At 44.9% G+C, this 15,870-nt stretch overlaps 2 non-coding genes across 2 annotated transcripts; both read right to left on the reverse strand.

Moving 5' to 3' along the window:
• Positions 1–225: 225 nt before the first annotated feature.
• trnas-gcu (transfer RNA serine (anticodon GCU)) lies at positions 226–307 on the reverse strand. Its single transcript has one exon. It is a non-coding gene; the product is annotated as a tRNA-Ser (tRNA).
• Positions 308–8,403: 8,096 nt separating this feature from the next.
• trnak-cuu (transfer RNA lysine (anticodon CUU)) lies at positions 8,404–8,476 on the reverse strand. Its single transcript has one exon. It is a non-coding gene; the product is annotated as a tRNA-Lys (tRNA).
• Positions 8,477–15,870: the final 7,394 nt, after the last annotated feature.

Raw genomic sequence — 15,870 nt, forward strand, 5'->3', positions numbered from 1 at the left:
TAATGGGAGAAGTGAACCCGGTAACCTCGATTGCACAGTGGGGAGCCGAAGAAGAAGTGGTGGCAATGTGGGGTTAAGCCCCAAACACGTCTGCCTTCGTTCGTCCCTCCTGTAACCCAACTCGATGCAAGTGGCCTGACAACTTGGAATAGTTTGTCACATCAGTGATTGCAGATCCATCGTGGAAAAATGAATCCCACTTCCGTGAAACAATGGGCGAAAAACCGACGGGGATGGGATTCGAACCCACGTGTGCAGAGCACAATGGATTAGCAGTCCATCGCCTTAACCACTCGGCCACCTCGTCGCACAAATCTTTGCGTCAATACGTCTTAATTCGTTTTGCATCCATGAACTGATGGAAATTATTTGCCTCTTTCTATTCAACCAGGTATTCGATGGAGAAAATGCAGCGATGGTGGTATAGTGGTGAGCATCGCTGCTTTTGAAACCGTTGACTCCGGTTCGATTCCCGGCCATCGCAGTAATAGTTGAATCGGATATTTTTGCGCGACATCCTGAGTTTCAAACTGAGGAAGACTGGTCAACTGTTTCTCATTCAGAATTTATACGGATTATCTAAGTGTGGTGTTTAAGATGCGAAAAGGTGTAGATATTGTAGACGTGGAGTTGATGTTACCTGTTGTGGGGCAGTTTAAAACGAGAGGTCATCATCTTAGAATATGAGGCGGCAAATTTAAAAAAGAAAAACTACTTCTCCCAAAGGGTTGTAATTCTGTGGAATTCACTTCCTCAGAGTGTGGTGGATGCAGGGACAGTGAGAAAGTTAAGGAGGACTTAGAGAGACTTTTATTGGTAATGAGTTGAATGGTTCTGGAGAACGGGCAGGACGGTGGTGTTGAGGCCATTATGTTTGATCAGGCAAGATCACATGGAAGGTTTTACGCCCAAGAGGCTAAATTGCATATCCCAGCTCCAATGTTATGTGTTCTCGGGAGGAGGTGTTCTGGCTGATATCTCAATCGATCTCTTGTTCCGTAACATTTCAGGTAGCAGATGATGAACATTTCAGTCATGATCGAATGGCGGGCAGACTCGATGGGTCGAATGGCGTAATACTGCTCATCTATCTGATGAATCTATCGTTTGCGCGGCTTCATGGCTGTAAAACTGAGGGAAAGAAATAGTTTCCCACTCAGAATGTGTGCGCAATTATGGGGGGGAGTGAATTAAGTAACTTTCTCGTCATTTTCTAAAGTGGTTTCAATATGGAAAGTTTTCGATTATTCACAACCCCAAGCCCCAAACACTAAAAATCACAGCATTTTTCCGTCACCCTCATGAAGTGGATCAAACAGAGACACAACAGATACGTTACAGACGAGGATTGGATTCGAACTCACGTGCGCAGAGCACAAAGGTTTCTTGTGCATCCCCTTAAACACGTGGTACAACTCCTTTACTTCATGGAACTTTAATATCTGACCTTCTCACAGACAAGTGACCGAAGCAACCCTCCAGTGCACAAACAGGAGGATGTTCATCCAGGAGAGGTGGCAGAAGGTAATTATGGGAGAAGTCAACCCGGTATCCTCGACTGTACTGTGGGTAGCCGAAGAAGAACTGGTGTCAAAGAGCGGTTAAACCCCAAACACGTCTGCCTCCGTTCCACCGTCCTCTAACCCAACTCGATGCAATCTGGCCTGACATCTTGGAATAGATTGTCACATCAGTGATTGCATATCCATCTTGGAAAAAGGAGGCCTACTTCCGAGAAAAGTGGATTTAAAATCTACGAGCATGGAATTCGAACACACATCCGTAGAGCACAATAGATTAGCAGCACAGCGCCTTAACCACTCGGCCACCTCAACCGACAAGTGCATGCGTCGAAACGTCTTAATTCGTTCTGCATCCATGAACTGATGGAAAATATCCGCCCAGAGTCCAAAGATGTGCAGGTTAGGTGGATTGGCCATGATAAATTGCTCTTAGTGTCCAATATTGCCCTTAGTGTTGGGTGGGGTTAGTGGGTTATGGGGATAGGGTGGGGGTGTTGACGTTGGGTAGGATGCTCTTTCCAAGAGCCGGTGCAGACTCGAAGGGCAGAATGGCCTCCTTCTGCACTGTAAATTCTATGATCTTTGACTCCAGCCCCGTGTTCAATGTTGGAAATGCAGTGTTTTTCAATAAAATGAATTCCCATCACATTCAGGGACTTTTATGAATGGACTGATGTGAAACACTTCAATATTATTTCCAAGATGTTTCCACACAGTGAGAAAGGCCCCCGCTGAAAGACTGGAATTAACCATCATTTGACAGCAAAAACAAACGTTCCCGGCTTCACAGAGGAATCCGTCGATCATCGGAACACACATTTCACGATGGACATTTTCTGATCATTGAGTTACAGGTTTCTACTCCTGCCTGGCTTTATTCCCCAGGAAATAGGGATTATATTCTTTCAGCGAGACGTGAAAGTATACTTGGAGCAGATTAATGGTAAATTATTGTGGTACGATGAGACTATTGCTGGTTGAAAGGTAAACTTTCCAGAACGTGCCTTCATATTGTGGTTGATCGCAAATCGGCACCACATTTAAAACAAAACACAGCTTAACTCGTAAACTTAAATTAAACTAATTAATTAATCAGTGATGGCTGGTCAGGTGATGTGCTTGAGCTGCTTGATGTGGGAGCTGGCAGATCGCATTCCGAGCTGCAGCGACCACATCTGCAGTAAGTGTTGGCTGCTCGAAGAGCTCCGGCTCAGAGTTGATGAGCTGGAGTCTGAGCTTCAAACACTGAGGCACATCCGGGAGGGGGAGACTTATCTGGACACTGTGTTTCAGGAGGCAGTCACACCTGTCAGAGTAACTAGTTTAAATCCTGCCAGTGGCCAGGGACAGCAGGGTGTGACTGCAGGTCAGGCAGTTAAAGGGAACCAGCAGTCAGGATCTCAGGAGTCTCAGCCCTTGACCCTGTCCAACAGGTGTGAGGCACTTGCTCCCTGTGTGGATGGCGAACAGGGCTGCAGGAAGGATGAGTCATCTGACCAAGGCACCGTGGTTCAGCAGGCCATTCAAGGGGAGGGAGTAAAGAGGCAAGTTGTAGTTGTAGGGGATTCTATTATCAGGGGGATAGATAGTATCCTTTGTGAGGAGGATAAAGAGTCCCGCATTGTACGTTGCCTGGTATTTCTGACCGGCTTGAAAGGATACTGGAGAGGGAGGGGGAGGATCCAGTTGTTGTGGCCCATGTCGGTACCAACAACATAGGCAAGTCTAGGAAACAGGACCTGTTTAGAGATTATAAAGAGCTAGGATTCAAATTAAAAAACAGGTCCTCAAGGGTTATAATCTCCGGATTACTGCCCGAGCCACGTGCAAATTGGCATAGGGAGGCAAGAATAAGGGAAGTTAACACGTGACTGAAAGAGTGGTGTGGGAAAGAGGGGTTCCTTTTCATGGGACACTGGCATCAGTTTTGGGACAGGGGGGACCTATACCGTTGGGATGGTCTCCACCTGAACCGAGCTGGGACCAGTGTTCTGGCGAAAAGAGTAAATAGGGTGGTCAATAGGACTTTAAGCTAAAGATTGGGGGGCAAGGGAAAGTCAGGGAAACAAGAGGTGAAGTAATCAGTGGGAAGCGTAGCTGCTTAGGAATACAAAAAAGCACGAAAAGACAAAACTCAGGAGAGGTTACGATAGTCCCCATCCCACAAAATATGACACAGTGTATGGAAAGGCTCAGTAAACCAAGATCCACCACACTAAGAAAACAAAAAGGGACGGTCAATAGAGAATTAAAGGTGCTATATTTAAATGCGCGCAGTGTACGGAACAAGGTAGATGAGCTTGTGGCCCAGGTTATGACTGACAGGTATGATGTGGTAGGCATCACAGAGACATGGTTGCAGGGGGTTCAGGACTGGCATTTAAACATCCAGGGATTCACAACCTATCGAAAAGACAGAGAGGTGGGCAGAGGGGGCGGGGTTGCCTTGTTAATTAGGAATGAAATTAAATCAATAGCACTAAACGACATAGGGTCAGATGATGTGGAGTCTGTGTGGGTAGAGTTGAGGAACCACAAAGGCAAAAAAACATAATGGGAGTTATGTACAGGCCTCCAAACAGTGGTCAGGACCGGGGGCACAAAATGCACCACGAAATCGAAAGTGCATGTCAGAAAGGCAAGGTCACAGTGATCATGGGGGACTTCAATATGCAGGTGGACTGGGTAAATAATGCTGCCAGTGGACCCAAGGAAAGGGAATTCATTGAATGTTTACAGGAGGGCTTTTTGGAACAGCTTGTGATGGAGCCCGCGAGGGAACAGGCCATACTGGACTTAGTGTTCTGTAATGAGCATGACTTGATTAAAGATCTTAAAGTAAGGGAGCACTTAGGAGGCAGTGATCATAATATGGTAGAATTCAATCTCCAATTTGAAAGAAAGAAGGTAGAATCAGATGTAAAGGTTTTACAGTTAAATAAAGGTAACTACAGGGGCATGAGGGAGGAACTGATAAAATCGACTTGGAGCAGAGCCTAGTGGGAATGACAGTAGAACAGCAATGGCAGGAGTTTCTGGGAGTAATTGAGGACACAGTACAGAGGTTCATCCCAAAGAAAAGAAAGATTATCAGAGGGGGGATTCGGCAGCCATGATTGACAAAGGAAGTTAGGGAATGCATCAAAGCAAAAGAGAAAGCCTATAAATGTGGCAAAGAGTAGTGGGAAGTCAGAAGATTGGGAAGGCTACAAAAACAAACAGAGGATAACAAAGAGAGAAATAAGGAAAGAGAGGATCAAATATGAAGGTCGGCTAGCCAGTAACATTACGAATGATAGTAAAAGTTTCTTTAAATAGATTAAAAACATACGGGAGGCAAAAGTTGACATTGGGCCGCTCCAAAATGACACTGGTAATCTAGTGATGGGGGACAAGGAAATAGCTGAGGAATTAAATAAGTACTTTGCGTCAGTCTTCACTGTAGAAGACATGAGTAAAAGCCCAACAATTCCGGAGAGTCAGGGGGCAGAGTTGAATATGGTAGCCATCACGAAGGAGAAAGTGCTAGAGAAATTAAGAGGTCTAAAAATTGATATATCTCCGGGCCCAGATGGGCTACATCCCAGAGTTCTAAAGGAGATAGTGAAGAAAAAGTGGAGGCGTTAGTTATGATCTTTCAAAAGTCACTGGAGTCAGGGAAAGTCCCAGAGGATTGGAAAATCGCTGTTGTAACCCCCTGTTCAAGAAGGGAACAAGGCTAAAGATGGAGAACTATAGGCTAATTAGCCTAACCTCGGTTGTTGGCAAGATTCTAGAATCCATTGTTAAGGATGAGATTTCTAAATTCTTGGAAGTGCAGGGTCGGAGTAGGAGAAGTCAGCATGGATTTAGTAAGGGGAGGTCGTGCCTGACAAACCTGTTAGAGCTCTTTGAAGAGATAATAAATAGGTTAGACCAAGGAGAGCCAATGGATGTTATCTATCTTGACTTCCAAAAGGCATTTGATAAGTTGCCTCACGGGAGACTGCTGAGTAAAATAAGGGCCCATGGTATTCGAGGCAAGGTACTAACATGGATTGACGATTGGCTGTCAGGCAGAAGGCAGAGAGTTGGGATTAAAGGTTCTTTTTCGGAATGGCAACCGGTGACGAGTGGTGTCCCGCAGGGTTCAGTGTTGGGGCCACAGCTGTTCTCTTTATATATTAACGATCTAGATGACGGGACTGGGGGCATTCTGGCTAAGCTTGCCGATGATACAAAGATAGGTGGAGGGGCAGGTAGTATGGAGGAGGTGGGGAGGCTGCAGAAAGATTTAGACAGTTTAGGAGAGTGGTCCAAGAAATGGCTGATGAAATTCAACGTGGGCAAGTGCGAGGTCTTGAACTTTTGAAAAAAGAATAGAGGCATGGACTATTTTCTAAACGGTGACAAAATTCATAATGCTGAAGTGCAAAGGGACTTGGGAGTCCTAGTCCAGGATTCTCTAAAGGTAAACTTGCAGGTTGAGTCCGTAATTAAGAAAGCAAATGCAAAGTTGTCATTCATCTCAAGAGGCTTGGAATATAAAAGCAGGGATGTACTTCCGAAGCTTTATAAAGCATTAGTTAGGCCCCATTTAGAATACTGCGAGCAATTTTGGGAACCACGCCTCAGGAAGGACATACTGGCACTGGAGCGGGTCCAGCGGAGATTCACACGGATGATCCCAGGAATGGTCGGCCTAACATACGATGAACGTCTGAGGATCCTGGGATTATATTCATTGTAGTTTAGGAGGTTATGGGGAGATCTAATAGAAACTTACAAGATAATGAATGGCTTAGATAGGGTGGATGTAGGGCAGTTGTTTCCATTAGCAGGGGGGGACTAGGACACGGGGGCACAGCCGTAGAATAAAAGGGAGTCACTTTAGAACAGAGATGAGGAGAAATTTCTTCAGCCAGAGAGTGGTGGGTCTGTGGAATTCATTGCCACAGAGGGCGGTGGAGGCCGGGACGTTGAGTGTCTTTAAGACAGAAGTTGATAAATTCTTGATTTCTCGAGGAATTAAGGGCTGTGGAGAGAGCGAGAGGGTAAATGGAGTTGAAATCAGCCATGATTGAATGGTGGAGTGGACTCGATGGGCCGAATGGCCTTACTTCCGCTCCTATTTCTTATGGTCTTATGGTCTAATATTTAGCGGATTCGTCCATGACGAGACTGAAGAACGATCACTCGTCTATCCAATCGGTGAGGTCTGCCTCAGCGTGAGACAATATTAACAGAGTGAGAACCAGGTTATTTAGATTCAGATCACACGGTTACAATAGAACTGAATCAGGAAAACCCCGCCTTCGCAGCCTTCCCACTCACCTGAGTTATCGCGATCCTGAGGTTAAATCACCATCAGTCAGGTCTCACCGTCAACGGGGAAAGCAGCCTTTGGTTATCAGGGACTGAAGCGACTTAATTTACTTTGGAACTGGATCAATTTATGATGTTTCCAGGATGCGACTTCCCTCAGACTGATCAAATGATTGGCAGCCGGAAAATTAGCGCCCATTGAGGAGTTACTGGTACCTGAGGCTTAGTTGGAGTATTGGTTAAAAAGGTTAATCATGAAATCTAGAGATGAAAAGCCGGGAAAGTGGGCATGAGGATCATCATGAAATCATTAAAATGTAAAAGGTGGCCATTCGGCCCATCAACTCTGCACCGACCCTCTGAAAGAGTCCCTATGCCCCAACCACATCCCTGTAACGCACTACCCAACTTTATAAACACAAAGGGGCAATTTAGCATGGACAGTCCACCTAGCCCACACACATTTGGACGTGCGAGGAAATCGCAGCACCCGGAGGAAACCCATAGACACAGAAAAAAAGTGCAAACTCCACGCAGTCAGTGACCAAAGGCTGGAATTGAACCCGGATCGCGGGCGCTGTGAGGTAGCCACTGTGACAACGTGCCACCGTATGAGGTCATAACACGTCATATATCAGATCAAGCATGATCTCATTGAAATACAGAGCACATTCGATAGGCTGAATGGTCTACTTCTGCTCCTCCGTCTTATACCCTGATATTGTGTAAATGTGTTCCGGTTCTTGTGTAAAACTCTTGTTAAAACAACACAGACACCGTATGTCGACTGCGTCTGATTATCTGGCGCAGAGAAGGCGATTGTGGAATACATGTCGTACCCATCAAACTCTGCTACTCACCTGACTGGGATTTGTTCTGTATCTGTAAATCACAGGTAGTGTTCGCGAGTGGAGGGAACAGTCTGCACCTCAGTCTCTGGAACAGGTTGTGAGAGCAGGATGCCTTCATTATGAGTCAATGTCTGGTACTTTTTGTGAGAGTGGAATTCAGTCTCTATCAGACATTGGTACTGAATGTGAGTGTGGAAATATTTCTGCATCTGTCAATCACAATTACTGTTTCGGAAAAGTGAGATGAATCCGTAACATCATCACGGCTGTGACAGACAGAGAAAGACACAGAGAAATGCAGGAAGAGACTATCAGGACACACACACAATGACACACAGTAAAGGTGCCGATATGAAGAAACTGTTTTTTTCGGAAAATGTGTTTTCTGCTGTGTAACTGTGCTCTCTGCTGTGTGACCGTGCTCTCTGCTGTGTAACTGTGCTCTCTCTGTCGGAACCGTCACTCTGCTGGTGACAGATCTTCGCTGTGGTTGTGTCAAATCGTTCCCTGTTGTGTAAATGTGTTCCCAGTTGTGGAAATTGATCCGCCTGAAGCAGAACCTTTCTGCGCCATTACTGAGACGAAATTTCAATTCCAGATTTGTTAAATCTTGTCACCAAGGGTTAGTTCAGACCTCTGGATTCCCAGTCCAGCGACATAACCTTGCCTTCTTGTTGTGAAGACAGATCATTCAGCATCAATCTTTTCCGATAATAGTAAGGAAGCGCCCAACATGGGACTTGAACCCGCGACTCTGGGATTAAGAGTTCCATGCTCTACCGACTGAGCTAGCCGAGCTGGTGCTGCATTGCCCATTAAACATCTTCTTGTGGAGAGTGGCTGCGGTGCTCATTCGGAGGGTAAGTAATGACTTGTTGGGCCGAATGGCTTTCTGCGCTGGAGAATCTACGATTCTATGAAGCAAGGAGGTCGATGCGTTCAAATGCTTCTGCTATAATGTCCACTCCTGACACCATGTAGAAATGGTTGTCTTTGAATCACTGGAAACCAAGGAGTTGTAATAAAAAAATAATTGATTTAATAATTGAGCTGCTCCTCCTGGCTTGTGCTCTGACCGCGATCCGGGGAGAATTGCAGGAATCCAGACACGTGATCATTTTAGTTGCGTCATCACGTGACCATTCGGTCTCCACTGGTCTCCCTCTGTGCTCTAATTTCTAGATTCATCATTTTAATTTTCATCCAGACTGGGAAGTTTAGTGCTGCTGCATTTGAAAAGGAACATGAATTTCTTATATTTTTCCAATGTAACTGATGTTGTTACACAAACTATTTAATCAGTGGAATTGTGCGTTTAGGGAACTCAGATTTTCGAATATCTGAAGGCTTCTTTCCAAATCGAATGGTTATTTTCCACAAGATTCAACCCCTCCTCACATAAACCCCGGGGACGCTTTGATCGCTTGAATGCAATGACTTCCTGGAGTGATCCAAGGCCGGCTTTCGAATGTATTCTATCGACCAAATTACTGTTGAATGATGCAGCTTTGATGGCCGAGTTGTCAAGTCGTTGGACTTCAAATCCAATAGCGTTCCCCCCCCCCTCCCCCCGCAGATTCGAGTGTGATTCGAAATGTTTGTTCAACTCCCCGGAAAAGCTGCCGGCTCGACAATGAATCGGAATTTCGGTTGGTTGTCTGTTAACGGTATGAACATTTATCGAATTCAGTTTTTTAGAAAAACGTTCTTTTTGGAAACTAAACGAAACATAAAGATAAATAAGGAGTTCACCCTCAAAGCAACAATCAATAAATAATAAAGTTTCCTGCAACGTTCGGAAGGAGAAGCAGCAACGGCAGCGAATGGAAACGTGGTTTGATTTCATTCAGGTGAATGTATTTCTGTGTAAAAAGATCGTGGCAGAAATGGAACATTTTTAAAAAATATTTTCTTGTTCTCTTTCTGTTGTCTCTCTATATGTTTCTTTCTCTCTCCCTCCCTCACTGTTTTTGTGCTTCTCCGGGGACTGATTGGATACACAGTGAAACTCAGCCCCATCTCATCCCAACTCTTTTGGACCAATACGTCCTGGTGATGGACGGCCGTGAATCAGTAGAAGAATCGACAAACTATTCCATTCTTGCTCTGTAAGAAGTTCCATTCCTGGTTGTGAGGCGGCTCTGGGATAAAGGGATCGAGAGAGAACGAGTCTGACTCTTACTCTGCAAATCATTTCGTGCGCACTTGTACAAAGTGGATGTGTCTGAGAACAGGAGAAAAGCAGATCATGGGGGTGTGATTGATTCTTACTGAGCCGGACCTAGAAAAGTGAAGGAAACTTCTAAACAGCCAGCTTCTATCTGAGAGCTGGTAAGGAATTACGGCTGACATTGAGGCAGTTCATAGTGAATTCTTACAGCAGATCGAATCTTGAAGCGGTGTTGGCATATTGTTTTCGTAGAGACTGACATAGTTTCTGAAAAGATCAGTTGTGCTTGTTTTTGTTTTGTCCAGTAGTTTGGGGAATCTATTTGGAGCGGGTGCAGTTGGTCAATATCTGTGCTTCTTGCTTGCCCAGCTCACCGGGCAGCAGCAGCTCCATTCCTCGCCAAATGTGTGGACACAAACGGCAAACGCACATTATTGTATCCCCGCGGAGGTTCGAACCCCGCTCGCAGCCGCTCTGCTCCGGGATATTTACTCAGCTCCATAAACAAACCACTGGCAACACAAATGACCGGGGCTCCCTTTGCATCTTATTGATGGTTTTCACCCAATTTGGCTGTTTCGGGAATGAAAGTAAAAATTTATCGCGTCTGGTAATTAGTATTTTTAAATAAACTACACTAAACATATGAAACAATACTTAATAAATGATAATTAACGAATATTAATCAATATTTAAAAAGTGTTCTGCAACGATTGGAAGGAAAAGCCCATCCCATCAGGGCAGGATATATTGGGAATGGACCGGAGTGAAACATTCCCAGACCATGTCCAACATGTTTCTCCTCAGTATGAAAACTCCCCGCGGAAACACTGAAACAGATACTCATTTGATCACATCATGATAAACATCACTCACACCTTAACCATGAGGCCACTGATAAAGTCATGATGGCTTCGAATTTCTCCTAAAATGCCAACTGAACCCACTGGCTGACAGAAATACATTACCGACGTGATTGGCGAAGCGCATCCACAGACCGACTTGGTGAGTGGTGCAAACTGACATCACTGCTTCTGATCAGCTCCAGAACAGAGAGATAAATGTCACATTGTCCTTTCATATTTCTAATTTATAATTGTGTGGGGAAACTGATGGGCTTTGGACGCAATTAAAAGTTGCTTCAAGTGAGCTCAAATCAGCGGCTGGCTCGTTGGTCTGGGGAGACCTGTGCCACACAAAGCAACAGAGTCTGCAGATAGAGAATGAATCGAATATTCACATGTCACACCAGAGAACAGGTAGGAGAACAATTCAGCAGTCAAGGGCATTGAGCCTCTGATCTCCGGGTAAGCGTTCTGCAAGGCGGCCTTCAGGACGCGCGACAAGGAAAATCGCCGAACAGAAACTTCTAGCCAAGTTCCGCATACATGAGTACGGCCTCAACCGGGACCTTGGATTCATGTCGCATTACATTTATCCCCCACCATCTGGCCTGGGCTTGCGAAATCCTACCAACTGCCCTGGTGTGAGCCAATTCACACCTCTTTAACCTGGGGTTACCCCTATCTGGTTTAGCACAGGGCTAAATCGCTGGCTTTAAAAGCCGACCGAGTCAGGTCAGAAGCGTGGTTCAATTCCCGGATCAGCATCCCCGAACAGGCGACGGAATGTGGCTTTTCACGATAGCTTAATTTGAAACCTACTTGTGACAATAAGCGATTTTCTTTTTCATTTTCATTTAATCTCTGGACCTGTAAAGACTTAATTACCTGCAAATGCTGGCATTCAAAGCATTGTCTTGCATTTTTGACATTGCCTCTATATATGTATCCGAAACATACCTATTCATTCACCTGAGGAACGAGCAGTGCTCCGAAAGCTAGTGTTTGAAACACACCTGTTGGACTTTAACCTGGTGTTGTCAGACTTGTTACTGTGCACAGCAGGGGCTGACAGATAAAGAGTCATTCACCACCCAAATGTCGAAATGCACCTCCCCCAACACACGCGCATGCCCACTGCCACTGAAAGTTTTGTCCTGATTCTGATATGCAGACGTTTTAACGGAAACTAGCAAACAACATAATGATTTTATTCACTCAATAACAATATCAGAGATTGATCATTACAGATTTAGTTCAACCTTAACACAGATTTTCAGAGTATGAAAGATATTGAATGAATGACAGACTCTCATACAGTCCCAGAGACTCTCGCAAAGCGATTTAACTGAATACAAAGACAGATTGTTGCAGAAGATATGTAACAATCCGAAGAATGATTGGTATATTACAAATATGGAATGAATCTGACTCTGCCATATAGTGTCAGGGACTGAAATATGCAGCAATTGTATTTCAAAATTGATCGCACTTAGCAGGGTGGTAGTGTCAAATAACCGGATGGTGCGAATCCTCAATGTGCAAATGGGACCTTGTCGCCACAAGGACTGTGTAACGGTCACTCTGAACGTCAAGACTATGGGAGACAGAGCGCCACAGACTGACTCCTACTTTCCACAGACCACCACTGACTGAATCATGGTGAATACCAAGAGCTGAATTATGTTGTCAACACTCAAATAGAAATGGCACACAGAATAAAATGGCGAGATCATTGTGACGTGGCTCTTTATCTCAGAGCCACGTCACAACCAGGAATGGGACTTCTCACAGAGCCAAGAATGGAATAGGTTGTCGATTCTTCCACTGATTCAGGACCGCCCATCACCAGGACGTGTTGGTCCAAAAGAGTTGGAATGAGATGGGGCTGAGTTTCGCTGTGTATCCAATCAGTCCTCGGAGAAGCACAAAAACAATGAGCGAGGGAGAGAGAAAGAAACAAAGAAACAGATAGAGACGCAAAGGAAAGAGAACAAGAAAATATTTTAAAAATATGTTCGATTTCTGCCACGATTTTTTACCCAGAAATACATTCAGCTGAATGAAACCAAACCACGTTTCCATTCGCTGCCGTTGCTGCTTCTCCTTCCAAACGTTGCAGGAAATATTAAGACCATCAGACCATAAGACATAGGAGCGGAAGTAAGGCCATTCGGCCCATCGAGTCCACTCCGCCATTCAATCATGGCTGATTTCAACTCCATTTACCCACTCTCTCTCCATAGCCCTTAATTCCTCGAGAAATCAAGAATTTATCAACTTCTGTCTTAAAGACATTCAACGTCCCGGCCTCCACCGCCCTCTGTGGCAATGAATTCCACAGACCCACCACTCTCTGGCTGAAGAAATTTCTCCTCATCTCTGTTCTAAAGTGACTCCCTTTTATTCTAAGGCTGTGCCCCCGGGTCCTAGTCTCCTCTGCTAATGGAAACTACTTCCCTGCATCCACCCTATCTAAGCCATTCATTATCTAGCAAGTTTCTATTAGATCTCCCCTCAACCTCCTAAACTCCAATGAATGTAATCCCAGGGTCCTCAGACGTTCATCGTATGTTCGGCCTACCATTCCTGGGATCATCCGTTTGAATATCCGCTGGACCCGCTCCAATGTCAGTATTAGAAAATAGTCCATGCCTCTATTGTTTTTTCCAAAGTGCAAGACCTCGCACTTGCCCACGTTGAATTTCATCAGCCATTTCTTGGACCACTCTCCTAAACTGTCTAAATCTTTCTGCAGCCTCCCCACCTCCTCCATACTACCTGCCCCTCCACCTATCTTTGTATCACCGGCAAACGTAGCCAGAATGCCCCCAGTCCCGTCATCTAGATCGTTAATATATAAAGAGAACAGCTGTGGCCCCAACACTGAACCCTGTGGGACACCACTCATCACCGGTTGCCATTCCGAAAAATAACCTTTTATCCCAACTCTCTGCCTTCTGCCTGACAGCCAATCGTCAATCCATGTTAGTACCTTGCCTCGAATACCATGGGCCCTTATTTTACTCAGCAGTCTCCCGTGAGGCACCTTATCAAAGGCCTTTTGGAAGTCAAGATAGATAACATCCATTGGCTCTCCTTGGTCTAACCTATTTATTATCTCTTCAAAGAACTCTAACAGGTTTGTCAGGCACGACCTCCCCTTACTAAATCCATGCTGACTTGTCCTAATCTGACCCTGCACTTCCAAGAATTTAGAAATCTCATCCTTAACAATGGATTCTAGAATCTTGCCAACAAGCGAGGTTAGGCTAATTGGCCTAAAGTTTCCATCTTTTTCCTTGTTCCCTTCTTGAACAGGGGGGTTACAACAGCGATTTTCCAATCCTCTGGGACTTTCCCGGACTCCAGTGACTTTTGAAAGATCATAATTAACGCCTCCACTATTTCTTCAGCTGTCTCCTTTAGAACTCTAGGATGTAGTCCATCTGGGCCCGGAGATTTATCAATTTTTAGACCTCTTAGTTTCTCTAGCACTTTCTCCTTTGTGATGGCTACCATATTCAACTCTGCCCCCTGACTCTCCGGAATTGGTGGGATATTACTCATGTCTTCTACTGTGAAGACTGACGCAAAGTACTTATTTAGTTGCTCAGCTATTTCCTTGTCTCCCATCACAAAATTACAAGCGTCATTTTGGAGCGGCCCAATGTCAACTTTTGCCTCCCGTTTGTTTTTAACGTATTTAAAGAAACTTTCACTACCATTCCTAATGTTACTGGCTAGCCTACCTTCATATTTGATCCTCTCTTTCCTTATTTCTCTCTTTGTTATCCTCTGTTTGTTTTTTTAGCCTTCCCAATCTTCTGTCTTCCCACTACTCTTTGCCACATTTATAGGCTTTCTCTTTTGCTTTGATGCATTCCCTAACTTCCTTTATCAGCCATGGCTGCCTAATCCCCTCTCTGATAACCTTTCTTTTCTTTGGAATGAACCTCTGCACTGTGTCCTCAATTGCTCCCAGAAACTCCTGCCATTGCTGTTCTACTGTCTTTCCCACTAGGCTCTGCTCCCAGTCGATTTTCGTCAGTTCCTCCCTCATGCCCCTGTAGTTACCTTTTTTTAACTGTAACACCTTTACATCTGATTCTACCTTCTTTCTTTCAAATTGGAGATTGAATTCTACCATATTATGATCACTGCCTCCGAAGTGCTCCCTTACTTTAAGATCTTTAATCAAGTCTGGCTCATTACATAACACTCAGTCCAGAATGGCCTGTTCCCTCGTGGACTCCATCACAAGCTGTTCCAAAAAGCCCTCCTGTAAACATTCAATGAATTCCCTTTCCTTGGGTCCACTGGCAGCATTATTTACCCAGTCCACCTGCATATTGAAGTCCCCCATGATCACTGTGACCTTGCCTTTCTGACATGCACTTTCTATTTCGTGGTGCATTTTGTGCACCCGGTCCTGACCACTGTTAGGAGGCCTGGACATAATCCCATTATGGTTTTTTAGCCTTTGTGGTTCCTCAACTCTACCCACACAGACTCCACATTATGTCATTTAGTGCTATTGATTTAATTTCATTCCTAATTAAGAAGGCAACCCCGCCCCCTCTGCCCACCTCTCTGTCTTTTCGATAGGTTGTGAATCCCTGGATGTTTAAATGCCAGTCCTGAACCCCCTGCAACCATGTCTCTGTGATGCCTACCACATCATACCTGCCAGTCACAATCTGGGCCACAAGCTCATCTACCTTGTTCCGTACACTGCGCGCATTTAAATATAGCACCTTTAATTCTCTATTGACCGTCCCTTTTTGTTTTCTTAGTGTGGTGGACCTTGGATTACTGAGCCTTTCCATACACTGTGTCATATTTTGTGGGATGGGGACTATCGTAACCTCTCCTGAGTTTTGTCTTTTCATGCTTTTTTGTATTCCGAAGCAGCTACGCTTCCCACTGATTACTTCACCTCTTGGTTCCCTGACTTTCCCTTCCCTTATTATTTCCTGATTGCTGTTTTGGGTGTGAGTTCCTTATTCATCTGAATATTTCGTTCAGTGTCCCCCCCCCCCCCCCCCCCCCGAAAATGTTAAATATCTGACTGAACTTGATTAACGTTGAAACCGCTTATTTACAAACAATCGGAAAACGTATTAATTTTCGAGTCAGCGGCTTGTGCGGGGAGTAGAACAAACATTTCGAATCACAGT

The sequence above is a fragment of the Scyliorhinus torazame genome, chromosome 24, assembly GCF_047496885.1.
Source record: "Scyliorhinus torazame isolate Kashiwa2021f chromosome 24, sScyTor2.1, whole genome shotgun sequence".
Classification (NCBI taxonomy): Eukaryota; Metazoa; Chordata; class Chondrichthyes; order Carcharhiniformes; family Scyliorhinidae; genus Scyliorhinus; species Scyliorhinus torazame.